This window comes from Loxodonta africana, chromosome 20 (genome assembly GCF_030014295.1).
Source record: "Loxodonta africana isolate mLoxAfr1 chromosome 20, mLoxAfr1.hap2, whole genome shotgun sequence".
In the NCBI taxonomy this organism is placed as follows: Eukaryota; Metazoa; Chordata; class Mammalia; order Proboscidea; family Elephantidae; genus Loxodonta; species Loxodonta africana.
The window spans coordinates 81,509,897-81,526,976 of record NC_087361.1 but is presented as its reverse complement, the minus strand read 5'-3'; positions in this window follow the sequence as shown (position 1 = coordinate 81,526,976).

Sequence of the window (17,080 nt, the reverse complement as noted above, 5' to 3'; positions counted from 1 at the left end):
TCAATGTGATTGGACGCGATGAGGCTTGAATCGGCTCATTCGGCACCATCAGCTCGATTCAGCTCGATTTGGCTTGAATCACTTCGATTCGGCTTGTTTCAACTCAATTCGACTTGGTTGAGCCTTATTCGGCTCGATTCGACTCTTTTCTACTCTAGTTTTCTCTATGGAACTCCATTCGACTCCATTCTACTCTATTCTGTTCTACCCTACCCTACTCTAATCTATTCTAATGGATTCGATGGGACGCTATTCGACGCGATTCATCACGTTTTGTTTCCATTGGGCTCGATTCGGCTAGAATTGGCTCTATTCAGCTCTATTCTGCACTATTTCACTCTATTCGACTCTACTCTTCTCTGCTCTACCGTACTGTGCTATCTTCTCTTCCTTCTATTATGTACTGTTCTATTCTATTCTGTTCTACCCTCCCAGCCGCTCCCCTCCCCTTCTCTAATCTTTGATTCTGTTCGAGTCATCGCATTTTCACGCCATTCGACCCGATTAGGCTTGAATCAGGTCAATTCGCTTCGAGTCGGTTCGATTGGGCTCCATTTGGCTCCATTCAGCTCCAATGGCATCGATTCTGCTGGATTCTGCTCGATTAGGCCCTCTTTGGCCCTATTCGGCCCAACTATGCTCTATTCGACTCTTTTCTACTCTATTCGTCTCGAGTCGGCTCCGTTCTAATCCATTCCACACCATTCTGCACTATTCTCCTCTATTCTCGTCTACCCTTCCCTACCCTAATCTATTCGAATGGATTCGATTTGACCCGATTCGAAGCGATTCAACGCGATTCATCTTGTTTTGTCTCCATTCGCCTCAATTCGGCTATGTTCTGCACTATCTGACTCTTTCCTACTCTATTCTATTCTGCTGGATTCTTTCTCTTCTGTTCTGTTCTCTCCTATTCTGTTGGACTCTGTTCTATCCTGCCCTACCCAACCCTACTGCACCGCACCCAAACCCACCCTACTTGAATCTATTTGATTCAATTCGATTCACTTCGACGCGATTGGACAGGATTTGACGGGATTCGACAAGGTCCGAAGGCATTTGACGGGATTCAAAGAGATTAGGCGAGATTCCATACGATTCGACGTGATTCAGCAGAATTCTAGGAGATTGGACGCAATTCGAAGTTATTGGACGTGATGGGGCGTGATTCGTCGTGATTCGACGACATTCGATGCAATCCGATGCGATACGAAGCGATTCGACCCGGTCCGACACAAAACGATGTGATTTGATGCGATTCGACGTGATTCGATGTGATTCGACGCTATTCAGTGCCAGTCGGCGTGATTCTGCTTGATTCAGCTCGATTAGGTGCGAATCGGCTCTATATGGCTCCTTTACGTCTCGATTCGGCTCCATTCAGCTCTGTTTTCTCTATTCGTCTCTATTTGGCCTATTCGTCTCTAATCGACTCTATTCGAGTCTATTCGACCCTACTCTTTTCTACTCTATTCTATTCCTTCTATTCTGTTCTAATCTCTTCTAGTCTACTCTACTCTATTCTATTCCACCCTCCTCTCCCCTTCTCTAATCTAGACGTTTGGATTGCATTGGCTGCATTGAACGGGATTCGACGTGATTAAGCTTGAATCAGCTCGATTCTATTCCGTTTGGCTCTATTCGGTTCGTTTGGCTTGAATTGCTTCGATTCTGCTCAATTCCGCCTCTTTCGGCCCTATTCTGCTCTATTCGACTCTTCTCTACTCTTTTTGTCTCTATTTGACTCCATTCTACTCCATTCTATTTATTCCACACCATTCTACACTATTCTGCTCTACTCTAGCCTACACCACTCTAATTTACTCGAATCGATTAGACGTGATTCCTCTCATTTCGACTCCATTCGGCTCTATTCAGCTGTATTCGAGTCTACCCTATTATACACGAGCCTACTCTATCGTACTCTAGTCTACTCTTCTCTATTTTCTTTCTTCTTCCTATGCTGTTCTCTTCTTTTCTACTCTATTCTACCCTACCCTATGCTACCCAACTCTACTCTATTCTAATCCATTGGATTGGATTGGATTCAACCCATTTGGACACGATTCGGCTCAGTTTGGCTCTATTTAGCTCCGTTCGAATCTATTCTACTCTACTCTGTTTCCCTCTACGCTACTCTAGCCTACTATTTTCTGTATTCGTTCTGTATTGTTCTGTTCTCTTCTAGTCTCTTCTGTTTTATTCTATGCTACTCTACTCTATTCCACCCTGCCATACCCGAACCTCCCCTACTCTAATCTGTTCAATTCGATTCCATGAATTTGGACACGATTCAGGTCGAATTGGTTCGATTCATGTCCATTCGGCTCCATTTGGCTCGAAGAGTGTCGATTCAACTGGATTAGGCTCAATTCGGCTCCATTAGGCTCGATTTACTGGATTTGGCTCAATTCAGCTCAATTCAGCTCGATTCGGCCCTCTTCGGCCCTCTTCAGCACTATTCGGCTCTATTCGGCTCTTTTCTACTCCTTTCGACTCCATTCGATTGCGTTGCACAGCATTCTACTCCACTCAACACTATTTTACTCTACCCTACCCTAATTGACTGGAATTGGTTCGAGGGGATTCAACGCGATTTGCCTTGTTTCTTCTCCATTTGGCTCGCTTCGACTCTATTCGACTCTGTTCTACTCTACACTATTCTGCTCTGCTCTAACCTTTTGGACTCGATTCTCTTGTATTCTTTTTATTCTCTTTTACTGTGTTCAATTCTCTTCTACTCTATTTTAACCAACCCTACTCTAATCTATTCCACTGGATTCGATTCCACGCATTTCGATGCGATTCGGCTCCAATCGGCTCCGTTGCACTCCATTCATCCCTCTTGGGCTCTCATCGGTTCGATTCAGTTCTAATCGGCTCCATTTCGCCCTGGTCAGTTCTATTCAGCTTGAATAGGCTCTATTCAACTCTATATGGCTCTATGAGTCTACTCAACTCTATTATCTCTTTTCAACTCCATTCTACACCATTCTACTCCATCCGACTGTATTCTTCTCTATTCTATTGTCTTGTACTCTACCCTTCTCTAGTCTATTCTAATCGATTCGATTGGATTGGACTTGAATGGATGGGATTCAATGCAATTCAACGGGATTCGACGCGATCCAGCATGATTCCGCGGGATTCGGCGCCATTCATCTTGATTTCTATCACGTTGGGTCTTTTGGGCTCTATTTTGCTCTAGTCGGCAATATTCAACTCTATTCTTCTAGACTCTGCACTACTCGACCCTATTCTAGTCTTTCAGTTCTCTTCTATCCTGTTCTCTTCTACTGCATTTTGGTCTATCCTACCCTACTCTAACTTAGCCTACTGCAATCTGTTCTATTCTATTCAACAGACTTGAACGGGATTCGACCTGATTCAGGTCCTATCGGCTCGAATCAGCTCCTTTTTGTGCAAATTCAACTCGATTCGGTTGGACTTGGCCCTTTTCCTCTCTATTCGGCTCTTTTCGGCAGGATTTGACTCGATTTGACTCTAGTCTACTCTTCTCTATTCTTTCTGGTCTATTCTAATCTATTCTTTTCTACCCTACCCTACCCTCATCTTACCTGCCCTACACTAAACTATTGGATTGGATTCGACACTTTTCAACGCGATTCGACATGATTCTTCTCGATTCACCTCGAATTTGGTGGATTCGGCTGCATTCAGCTCTCTTTGGCTCTATTCAACTCTATTGGACTCTATTCTACTGTACTCGTCTCTACTTCATTCTATTCGATTCTTTCTCTTGTGTTCTGTTCTGTTTTAGTCTAACCCCTCCTACTCTACCCTCCTCTACTCTAATCGATTCGATTCAATGCCTTTCAAGGCGATTCCATGGGATTAGGCTTGAATTGGCTTGATTTAGCTCGATTTGGCTTGAATCGGGTCAATTTGGCTCGATTCTGCTCGATTCAGCATCATTAGGCTCGACCCAAACTTATCCGGCCCTGTTCAGCTCTATTCAACTCTTTTCTACTTTATTCGTCTCTATTTGGCTCCATTCGACTCCATTCCACACCATTCTACTCTGTTCGACTCCATTCTACACTATTCTATTCTCTTCTCCCCCACCCTACTCTACTCTAATCTATTCGATTCATGGAGATTTGTCTCATTTCCTCTCCATTCGACTCGATTCAGCTCGAATTGGATCTATTCATCTCTATTCTGCACTACTCGACTCTGACTATTCTACTCCACTCTACTCCATTCTACTCTTTGTATTCTCTTCTCTTCTACTCTATGCTTCTCTAGTCTATTCCTCTGTGCCCTACCCTATTGAATCCCAGCCTAACCTACACTACTCTAAGCTGTTCTATTGAATTCGATTGCATTCGATTCGACCCGATTGGACACAATTGGACGGGATTCGGTGAGATTTCATGAGATTCAATGGGTTTTGGTGGGATTGGATGGACTTCGACGAGATTCGATGCAATAGGGTGTGATTAGGTGCGATTTGGCTCGATCTAGCTTGGCTCATTTTCTGTGTCTCTATTTGGCTCATTCCAGCTCCATTCAGCTCCATTCAGCTCGAATCTGGTCGATTTGACTTGATCGGGCTCGATTGGGCTCGATTGGGCTCGACTCAGCCCTATACGTCCCTATTCGGTGCTATTCCGCTCTATTCGACTCTTTTCTAGTCTATTCATCTCGGTTTGACTGCATTTGACTCCATTCCACACCATTCTACGCTCTTCTATTCGACAGAACCCTATCCCGCCCTAGTCTTTCCTCATCTAGTCTGTTCTTTTCGATTCTGTTGTATTGGATTCTCGTTTTCTCTTTTCTCTATTCCATCCTATGCTACTCTACCATACCCTACACGAAACTAAGCTATCCTGACTTATCCTCTTCTATTCTATTGGATTCTGTTTTCTCTGTTCTACCGTATGCTACCCTACCTTATGACACCCTACTGGACCATACCCTACTCCATAAAAAAAGGGGTACTCAAGAAGGGTACTAGTTTGGAAAAGGGACTACCTAAGGCAAGGGGACTAGTTCGGGCTACTAGTTAGGGCCACTGTACTAGTTAAGAGTACTAGTTAATGGACGGGTACTAGTTAAGGCTACTAGGAAGGCAAGGTACAAGTGAAGGCTACTACTTCAGGCAAGCGTATTAGTTTAGGCTACTAGTTGATGCAAGGGTACAAGTTCATACTACTAATTAAGGCCCGGGTACTAGTTAAGGCAACTGGTCAAGGCAAGGGTAGTAGCTATGGGTAGCGATAAGGCCAGGGTACTAGTTAAGACTACTAGTTAATGCCAGGGTACTAGTTGAGGCAAGGGTCCTAGTGACGGCCAGGGTACTAGTTAAGGCTGGGCTACTAGTCCATGCAAGGCTACTACTTCAGGGTACTAGTTAAGGTTTGGCTACTAGTTAAGAGGACTAGTAAGGCAAGGGTAGACGTTAAGACTGTTCCTTAAGGCAAGGTGACTCGTTAGGGGTACTAGTTACCACAAGGCTTCTAGTTCAGAATACTAGTTAGGGCCACTGTACTAGTTCAGAGTACTAGTTAAGGCTACTAGGAAGGCAAGGAACGAGTTTAGGCCACTACTTCAGGCAAGAGTACTCGTGTTGTCGACTAGTCGATGCAAGGGTACATGTTCATACTACTGGCTAAGTCCAGGGTGCTAGTTAAGGCAACTGGTTAAGGCAAGGGTAGTAGTTATGGGTACCGATAAGGCCAGGCTACTAGTTAATGCAAGGGTACTAGTTAAGGGGACTTGTTGAGGCAAGGATAGCCATTAAGACTGTTCCTTAAGGCAAGGCTCCTGGTTAAGGGTACTAGTTAGGACAAGGCTACCAGTTCAGGAGACTAGTTAGGGGCACTGTACTAGTTAAGAGTACTAGTAAAGGCACGGGTGCTAGTTAAGGCTGCTAGTTAAGGCAAGGTACAAATTCAGGCCACTGCTTAAGGCAAGAGTCCTAGTTAAGGCTACTAGTTGATGCAAGAATACAAGTGAATACTACTAGTTAAGGCCAGGGTCCTAGTTAAGGCAACTGGTTACGGCAAGGGTAGTAGTTCTGGGTACTGATACGGCCAGGGTACTAGTTCAGACTACTAGTGAATGCGAGGGTACTAGTTAAGGGTACTACTTAAGGCTGCCAGTGAAGGCCAGGGTCTGAGTTAAGGCTACTGGAGAAGGCCAGGGTACCAGTGAAGGCAAGGCTACTAGTTAAGGGTACTAGTTAAGAGAAGGCTACTAGTTCAGGATACGAGTTAGGGGCACTGTACTAGTTAAGAGTACTAGCTAAGGCACGAGTACTAGTTCAGCCCACTACTTAAGGCAAGAGTCCTAGTTAAGGCTACTCTTTGATGCAAGTTTACAAGTTGATATTTCTAGTTAAGGCCAGGGTCCTAGTTAAGGCAACTGGTTAAGGCAAGGGTACTAGTTAAGGCAAGGCTACTAGTTAGGGGTAGTAGGGAAGGCTTGGCCACTAGTTAAGGGTACTAGTAAGGCAAGGGCAGATGTTAAGACTATTACTTAAAGCAAGGCTACAAGTTCAGGGTACTAATTCAGACAAGGCTACTAGTTCAGGCTACTCGTTATGGCCACTGTACTAGTTCAGAGTACTACGTAAGGCACAGGTACTAGTTAAGGATACTAGTTCAGGCAAGGTCCAAGTGAAGGCTACTACTTAAGGCAAGACGACTAGTTTAGGCTACCAGTGGATTCAAGGGTACAAGTGAATACTACGAGTTAAGACCAGGGTACCAGTTAAGGCAGCTGGTTAAGGCCAGGGTAGGACTTATGGGGACTGAGAAGGCCAGGTACTAGTTAAGACAACTAGTTCATGCGAGGGTACTAGTGAAGGGTACTAGTTGAGGCAAGGCTACTAGTGAAGGCCAGGGTACTAGTGAAGGCTACTGGTGAAGGCCAGGGTACTAGTTAAGGCAGGGCTACTAGTTCAGGGTACTGGTAAGGCAAGGGTAGACATTAAGACTATTACTTAAGGCAAGGCTACTAGTTAAGGGTACTAGTTCAGACAAGGCTACTAGTTCAGGATACTAGTTAAGGCAAGGGGACTAGTTCAGATTCAGAATTTAGGGTACTTGTCAGGGCAAGGGTACTCTTCAAGGCTAGTTGTCTAGCCTACTGATCTATACCACTAGTCTGACTAGTCCAGCTGTCTTGTCTAGGCTACTACTCTAGACTTCTCTTGTCTACTCTACTCTAGTCTACTTTCGTCTACCCTAGTCTACCCTATCAAAAACCACCCTACCCTAACCTTTTTGAATCTGTTCAATTGGATTCGATTCAAAGCATTTCAATGTGATTGGACGCGATGAGGCTTGAATCGGCTCATTCGGCACCATCAGCTCGATTCAGCTCGATTTGGCTTGAATCACTTCGATTCGGCTTGTTTCAACTCAATTCGACTTGGTTGAGCCTTATTCGGCTCGATTCGACTCTTTTCTACTCTAGTTTTCTCTATGGAACTCCATTCGACTCCATTCTACTCTATTCTGTTCTACCCTACCCTACTCTAATCTATTCTAATGGATTCGATGGGACGCTATTCGACGCGATTCATCACGTTTTGTTTCCATTGGGCTCGATTCGGCTAGAATTGGCTCTATTCAGCTCTATTCTGCACTATTTCACTCTATTCGACTCTACTCTTCTCTGCTCTACCGTACTGTGCTATCTTCTCTTCCTTCTATTATGTACTGTTCTATTCTATTCTGTTCTACCCTCCCAGCCGCTCCCCTCCCCTTCTCTAATCTTTGATTCTGTTCGAGTCATCGCATTTTCACGCCATTCGACCCGATTAGGCTTGAATCAGGTCAATTCGCTTCGAGTCGGTTCGATTGGGCTCCATTTGGCTCCATTCAGCTCCAATGGCATCGATTCTGCTGGATTCTGCTCGATTAGGCCCTCTTTGGCCCTATTCGGCCCAACTATGCTCTATTCGACTCTTTTCTACTCTATTCGTCTCGAGTCGGCTCCGTTCTAATCCATTCCACACCATTCTGCACTATTCTCCTCTATTCTCGTCTACCCTTCCCTACCCTAATCTATTCGAATGGATTCGATTTGACCCGATTCGAAGCGATTCAACGCGATTCATCTTGTTTTGTCTCCATTCGCCTCAATTCGGCTATGTTCTGCACTATCTGACTCTTTCCTACTCTATTCTATTCTGCTGGATTCTTTCTCTTCTGTTCTGTTCTCTCCTATTCTGTTGGACTCTGTTCTATCCTGCCCTACCCAACCCTACTGCACCGCACCCAAACCCACCCTACTTGAATCTATTTGATTCAATTCGATTCACTTCGACGCGATTGGACAGGATTTGACGGGATTCGACAAGGTCCGAAGGCATTTGACGGGATTCAAAGAGATTAGGCGAGATTCCATACGATTCGACGTGATTCAGCAGAATTCTAGGAGATTGGACGCAATTCGAAGTTATTGGACGTGATGGGGCGTGATTCGTCGTGATTCGACGACATTCGATGCAATCCGATGCGATACGAAGCGATTCGACCCGGTCCGACACAAAACGATGTGATTTGATGCGATTCGACGTGATTCGATGTGATTCGACGCTATTCAGTGCCAGTCGGCGTGATTCTGCTTGATTCAGCTCGATTAGGTGCGAATCGGCTCTATATGGCTCCTTTACGTCTCGATTCGGCTCCATTCAGCTCTGTTTTCTCTATTCGTCTCTATTTGGCCTATTCGTCTCTAATCGACTCTATTCGAGTCTATTCGACCCTACTCTTTTCTACTCTATTCTATTCCTTCTATTCTGTTCTAATCTCTTCTAGTCTACTCTACTCTATTCTATTCCACCCTCCTCTCCCCTTCTCTAATCTAGACGTTTGGATTGCATTGGCTGCATTGAACGGGATTCGACGTGATTAAGCTTGAATCAGCTCGATTCTATTCCGTTTGGCTCTATTCGGTTCGTTTGGCTTGAATTGCTTCGATTCTGCTCAATTCCGCCTCTTTCGGCCCTATTCTGCTCTATTCGACTCTTCTCTACTCTTTTTGTCTCTATTTGACTCCATTCTACTCCATTCTATTTATTCCACACCATTCTACACTATTCTGCTCTACTCTAGCCTACACCACTCTAATTTACTCGAATCGATTAGACGTGATTCCTCTCATTTCGACTCCATTCGGCTCTATTCAGCTGTATTCGAGTCTACCCTATTATACACGAGCCTACTCTATCGTACTCTAGTCTACTCTTCTCTATTTTCTTTCTTCTTCCTATGCTGTTCTCTTCTTTTCTACTCTATTCTACCCTACCCTATGCTACCCAACTCTACTCTATTCTAATCCATTGGATTGGATTGGATTCAACCCATTTGGACACGATTCGGCTCAGTTTGGCTCTATTTAGCTCCGTTCGAATCTATTCTACTCTACTCTGTTTCCCTCTACGCTACTCTAGCCTACTATTTTCTGTATTCGTTCTGTATTGTTCTGTTCTCTTCTAGTCTCTTCTGTTTTATTCTATGCTACTCTACTCTATTCCACCCTGCCATACCCGAACCTCCCCTACTCTAATCTGTTCAATTCGATTCCATGAATTTGGACACGATTCAGGTCGAATTGGTTCGATTCATGTCCATTCGGCTCCATTTGGCTCGAAGAGTGTCGATTCAACTGGATTAGGCTCAATTCGGCTCCATTAGGCTCGATTTACTGGATTTGGCTCAATTCAGCTCAATTCAGCTCGATTCGGCCCTCTTCGGCCCTCTTCAGCACTATTCGGCTCTATTCGGCTCTTTTCGACTCCTTTCGACTCCATTCGATTGCGTTGCACAGCATTCTACTCCACTCAACACTATTTTACTCTACCCTACCCTAATTGACTGGAATTGGTTCGAGGGGATTCAACGCGATTTGCCTTGTTTCTTCTCCATTTGGCTCGCTTCGACTCTATTCGACTCTGTTCTACTCTACACTATTCTGCTCTGCTCTAACCTTTTGGACTCGATTCTCTTGTATTCTTTTTATTCTCTTTTACTGTGTTCAATTCTCTTCTACTCTATTTTAACCAACCCTACTCTAATCTATTCCACTGGATTCGATTCCACGCATTTCGATGCGATTCGGCTCCAATCGGCTCCGTTGCACTCCATTCATCCCTCTTGGGCTCTCATCGGTTCGATTCAGTTCTAATCGGCTCCATTTCGCCCTGGTCAGTTCTATTCAGCTTGAATAGGCTCTATTCAACTCTATATGGCTCTATGAGTCTACTCAACTCTATTATCTCTTTTCAACTCCATTCTACACCATTCTACTCCATCCGACTGTATTCTTCTCTATTCTATTGTCTTGTACTCTACCCTTCTCTAGTCTATTCTAATCGATTCGATTGGATTGGACTTGAATGGATGGGATTCAATGCAATTCAACGGGATTCGACGCGATCCAGCATGATTCCGCGGGATTCGGCGCCATTCATCTTGATTTCTATCACGTTGGGTCTTTTGGGCTCTATTTTGCTCTAGTCGGCAATATTCAACTCTATTCTTCTAGACTCTGCACTACTCGACCCTATTCTAGTCTTTCAGTTCTCTTCTATCCTGTTCTCTTCTACTGCATTTTGGTCTATCCTACCCTACTCTAACTTAGCCTACTGCAATCTGTTCTATTCTATTCAACAGACTTGAACGGGATTCGACCTGATTCAGGTCCTATCGGCTCGAATCAGCTCCTTTTTGTGCAAATTCAACTCGATTCGGTTGGACTTGGCCCTTTTCCTCTCTATTCGGCTCTTTTCGGCAGGATTTGACTCGATTTGACTCTAGTCTACTCTTCTCTATTCTTTCTGGTCTATTCTAATCTATTCTTTTCTACCCTACCCTACCCTCATCTTACCTGCCCTACACTAAACTATTGGATTGGATTCGACACTTTTCAACGCGATTCGACATGATTCTTCTCGATTCACCTCGAATTTGGTGGATTCGGCTGCATTCAGCTCTCTTTGGCTCTATTCAACTCTATTGGACTCTATTCTACTGTACTCGTCTCTACTTCATTCTATTCGATTCTTTCTCTTGTGTTCTGTTCTGTTTTAGTCTAACCCCTCCTACTCTACCCTCCTCTACTCTAATCGATTCGATTCAATGCCTTTCAAGGCGATTCCATGGGATTAGGCTTGAATTGGCTTGATTTAGCTCGATTTGGCTTGAATCGGGTCAATTTGGCTCGATTCTGCTCGATTCAGCATCATTAGGCTCGACCCAAACTTATCCGGCCCTGTTCAGCTCTATTCAACTCTTTTCTACTTTATTCGTCTCTATTTGGCTCCATTCGACTCCATTCCACACCATTCTACTCTGTTCGACTCCATTCTACACTATTCTATTCTCTTCTCCCCCACCCTACTCTACTCTAATCTATTCGATTCATGGAGATTTGTCTCATTTCCTCTCCATTCGACTCGATTCAGCTCGAATTGGATCTATTCATCTCTATTCTGCACTACTCGACTCTGACTATTCTACTCCACTCTACTCCATTCTACTCTTTGTATTCTCTTCTCTTCTACTCTATGCTTCTCTAGTCTATTCCTCTGTGCCCTACCCTATTGAATCCCAGCCTAACCTACACTACTCTAAGCTGTTCTATTGAATTCGATTGCATTCGATTCGACCCGATTGGACACAATTGGACGGGATTCGGTGAGATTTCATGAGATTCAATGGGTTTTGGTGGGATTGGATGGACTTCGACGAGATTCGATGCAATAGGGTGTGATTAGGTGCGATTTGGCTCGATCTAGCTTGGCTCATTTTCTGTGTCTCTATTTGGCTCATTCCAGCTCCATTCAGCTCCATTCAGCTCGAATCTGGTCGATTTGACTTGATCGGGCTCGATTGGGCTCGATTGGGCTCGACTCAGCCCTATACGTCCCTATTCGGTGCTATTCCGCTCTATTCGACTCTTTTCTAGTCTATTCATCTCGGTTTGACTGCATTTGACTCCATTCCACACCATTCTACGCTCTTCTATTCGACAGAACCCTATCCCGCCCTAGTCTTTCCTCATCTAGTCTGTTCTTTTCGATTCTGTTGTATTGGATTCTCGTTTTCTCTTTTCTCTATTCCATCCTATGCTACTCTACCATACCCTACACGAAACTAAGCTATCCTGACTTATCCTCTTCTATTCTATTGGATTCTGTTTTCTCTGTTCTACCGTATGCTACCCTACCTTATGACACCCTACTGGACCATACCCTACTCCATAAAAAAAGGGGTACTCAAGAAGGGTACTAGTTTGGAAAAGGGACTACCTAAGGCAAGGGGACTAGTTCGGGCTACTAGTTAGGGCCACTGTACTAGTTAAGAGTACTAGTTAATGGACGGGTACTAGTTAAGGCTACTAGGAAGGCAAGGTACAAGTGAAGGCTACTACTTCAGGCAAGCGTATTAGTTTAGGCTACTAGTTGATGCAAGGGTACAAGTTCATACTACTAATTAAGGCCCGGGTACTAGTTAAGGCAACTGGTCAAGGCAAGGGTAGTAGCTATGGGTAGCGATAAGGCCAGGGTACTAGTTAAGACTACTAGTTAATGCCAGGGTACTAGTTGAGGCAAGGGTCCTAGTGACGGCCAGGGTACTAGTTAAGGCTGGGCTACTAGTCCATGCAAGGCTACTACTTCAGGGTACTAGTTAAGGTTTGGCTACTAGTTAAGAGGACTAGTAAGGCAAGGGTAGACGTTAAGACTGTTCCTTAAGGCAAGGTGACTCGTTAGGGGTACTAGTTACCACAAGGCTTCTAGTTCAGAATACTAGTTAGGGCCACTGTACTAGTTCAGAGTACTAGTTAAGGCTACTAGGAAGGCAAGGAACGAGTTTAGGCCACTACTTCAGGCAAGAGTACTCGTGTTGTCGACTAGTCGATGCAAGGGTACATGTTCATACTACTGGCTAAGTCCAGGGTGCTAGTTAAGGCAACTGGTTAAGGCAAGGGTAGTAGTTATGGGTACCGATAAGGCCAGGCTACTAGTTAATGCAAGGGTACTAGTTAAGGGGACTTGTTGAGGCAAGGATAGCCATTAAGACTGTTCCTTAAGGCAAGGCTCCTGGTTAAGGGTACTAGTTAGGACAAGGCTACCAGTTCAGGAGACTAGTTAGGGGCACTGTACTAGTTAAGAGTACTAGTAAAGGCACGGGTGCTAGTTAAGGCTGCTAGTTAAGGCAAGGTACAAATTCAGGCCACTGCTTAAGGCAAGAGTCCTAGTTAAGGCTACTAGTTGATGCAAGAATACAAGTGAATACTACTAGTTAAGGCCAGGGTCCTAGTTAAGGCAACTGGTTACGGCAAGGGTAGTAGTTCTGGGTACTGATACGGCCAGGGTACTAGTTCAGACTACTAGTGAATGCGAGGGTACTAGTTAAGGGTACTACTTAAGGCTGCCAGTGAAGGCCAGGGTCTGAGTTAAGGCTACTGGAGAAGGCCAGGGTACCAGTGAAGGCAAGGCTACTAGTTAAGGGTACTAGTTAAGAGAAGGCTACTAGTTCAGGATACGAGTTAGGGGCACTGTACTAGTTAAGAGTACTAGCTAAGGCACGAGTACTAGTTCAGCCCACTACTTAAGGCAAGAGTCCTAGTTAAGGCTACTCTTTGATGCAAGTTTACAAGTTGATATTTCTAGTTAAGGCCAGGGTCCTAGTTAAGGCAACTGGTTAAGGCAAGGGTACTAGTTAAGGCAAGGCTACTAGTTAGGGGTAGTAGGGAAGGCTTGGCCACTAGTTAAGGGTACTAGTAAGGCAAGGGCAGATGTTAAGACTATTACTTAAAGCAAGGCTACAAGTTCAGGGTACTAATTCAGACAAGGCTACTAGTTCAGGCTACTCGTTATGGCCACTGTACTAGTTCAGAGTACTACGTAAGGCACAGGTACTAGTTAAGGATACTAGTTCAGGCAAGGTCCAAGTGAAGGCTACTACTTAAGGCAAGACGACTAGTTTAGGCTACCAGTGGATTCAAGGGTACAAGTGAATACTACGAGTTAAGACCAGGGTACCAGTTAAGGCAGCTGGTTAAGGCCAGGGTAGGACTTATGGGGACTGAGAAGGCCAGGTACTAGTTAAGACAACTAGTTCATGCGAGGGTACTAGTGAAGGGTACTAGTTGAGGCAAGGCTACTAGTGAAGGCCAGGGTACTAGTGAAGGCTACTGGTGAAGGCCAGGGTACTAGTTAAGGCAGGGCTACTAGTTCAGGGTACTGGTAAGGCAAGGGTAGACATTAAGACTATTACTTAAGGCAAGGCTACTAGTTAAGGGTACTAGTTCAGACAAGGCTACTAGTTCAGGATACTAGTTAAGGCAAGGGGACTAGTTCAGATTCAGAATTTAGGGTACTTGTCAGGGCAAGGGTACTCTTCAAGGCTAGTTGTCTAGCCTACTGATCTATACCACTAGTCTGACTAGTCCAGCTGTCTTGTCTAGGCTACTACTCTAGACTTCTCTTGTCTACTCTACTCTAGTCTACTTTCGTCTACCCTAGTCTACCCTATCAAAAACCACCCTACCCTAACCTTTTTGAATCTGTTCAATTGGATTCGATTCAAAGCATTTCAATGTGATTGGACGCGATGAGGCTTGAATCGGCTCATTCGGCACCATCAGCTCGATTCAGCTCGATTTGGCTTGAATCACTTCGATTCGGCTTGTTTCAACTCAATTCGACTTGGTTGAGCCTTATTCGGCTCGATTCGACTCTTTTCTACTCTAGTTTTCTCTATGGAACTCCATTCGACTCCATTCTACTCTATTCTGTTCTACCCTACCCTACTCTAATCTATTCTAATGGATTCGATGGGACGCTATTCGACGCGATTCATCACGTTTTGTTTCCATTGGGCTCGATTCGGCTAGAATTGGCTCTATTCAGCTCTATTCTGCACTATTTCACTCTATTCGACTCTACTCTTCTCTGCTCTACCGTACTGTGCTATCTTCTCTTCCTTCTATTATGTACTGTTCTATTCTATTCTGTTCTACCCTCCCAGCCGCTCCCCTCCCCTTCTCTAATCTTTGATTCTGTTCGAGTCATCGCATTTTCACGCCATTCGACCCGATTAGGCTTGAATCAGGTCAATTCGCTTCGAGTCGGTTCGATTGGGCTCCATTTGGCTCCATTCAGCTCCAATGGCATCGATTCTGCTGGATTCTGCTCGATTAGGCCCTCTTTGGCCCTATTCGGCCCAACTATGCTCTATTCGACTCTTTTCTACTCTATTCGTCTCGAGTCGGCTCCGTTCTAATCCATTCCACACCATTCTGCACTATTCTCCTCTATTCTCGTCTACCCTTCCCTACCCTAATCTATTCGAATGGATTCGATTTGACCCGATTCGAAGCGATTCAACGCGATTCATCTTGTTTTGTCTCCATTCGCCTCAATTCGGCTATGTTCTGCACTATCTGACTCTTTCCTACTCTATTCTATTCTGCTGGATTCTTTCTCTTCTGTTCTGTTCTCTCCTATTCTGTTGGACTCTGTTCTATCCTGCCCTACCCAACCCTACTGCACCGCACCCAAACCCACCCTACTTGAATCTATTTGATTCAATTCGATTCACTTCGACGCGATTGGACAGGATTTGACGGGATTCGACAAGGTCCGAAGGCATTTGACGGGATTCAAAGAGATTAGGCGAGATTCCATACGATTCGACGTGATTCAGCAGAATTCTAGGAGATTGGACGCAATTCGAAGTTATTGGACGTGATGGGGCGTGATTCGTCGTGATTCGACGACATTCGATGCAATCCGATGCGATACGAAGCGATTCGACCCGGTCCGACACAAAACGATGTGATTTGATGCGATTCGACGTGATTCGATGTGATTCGACGCTATTCAGTGCCAGTCGGCGTGATTCTGCTTGATTCAGCTCGATTAGGTGCGAATCGGCTCTATATGGCTCCTTTACGTCTCGATTCGGCTCCATTCAGCTCTGTTTTCTCTATTCGTCTCTATTTGGCCTATTCGTCTCTAATCGACTCTATTCGAGTCTATTCGACCCTACTCTTTTCTACTCTATTCTATTCCTTCTATTCTGTTCTAATCTCTTCTAGTCTACTCTACTCTATTCTATTCCACCCTCCTCTCCCCTTCTCTAATCTAGACGTTTGGATTGCATTGGCTGCATTGAACGGGATTCGACGTGATTAAGCTTGAATCAGCTCGATTCTATTCCGTTTGGCTCTATTCGGTTCGTTTGGCTTGAATTGCTTCGATTCTGCTCAATTCCGCCTCTTTCGGCCCTATTCTGCTCTATTCGACTCTTCTCTACTCTTTTTGTCTCTATTTGACTCCATTCTACTCCATTCTATTTATTCCACACCATTCTACACTATTCTGCTCTACTCTAGCCTACACCACTCTAATTTACTCGAATCGATTAGACGTGATTCCTCTCATTTCGACTCCATTCGGCTCTATTCAGCTGTATTCGAGTCTACCCTATTATACACGAGCCTACTCTATCGTACTCTAGTCTACTCTTCTCTATTTTCTTTCTTCTTCCTATGCTGTTCTCTTCTTTTCTACTCTATTCTACCCTACCCTATGCTACCCAACTCTACTCTATTCTAATCCATTGGATTGGATTGGATTCAACCCATTTGGACACGATTCGGCTCAGTTTGGCTCTATTTAGCTCCGTTCGAATCTATTCTACTCTACTCTGTTTCCCTCTACGCTACTCTAGCCTACTATTTTCTGTATTCGTTCTGTATTGTTCTGTTCTCTTCTAGTCTCTTCTGTTTTATTCTATGCTACTCTACTCTATTCCACCCTGCCATACCCGAACCTCCCCTACTCTAATCTGTTCAATTCGATTCCATGAATTTGGACACGATTCAGGTCGAATTGGTTCGATTCATGTCCATTCGGCTCCATTTGGCTCGAAGAGTGTCGATTCAACTGGATTAGGCTCAATTCGGCTCCATTAGGCTCGATTTACTGGATTTGGCTCAATTCAGCTCAATTCAGCTCGATTCGGCCCTCTTCGGCCCTCTTCAGCACTATTCGGCTCTATTCGGCTCTTTTCTACTCCTTTCGACT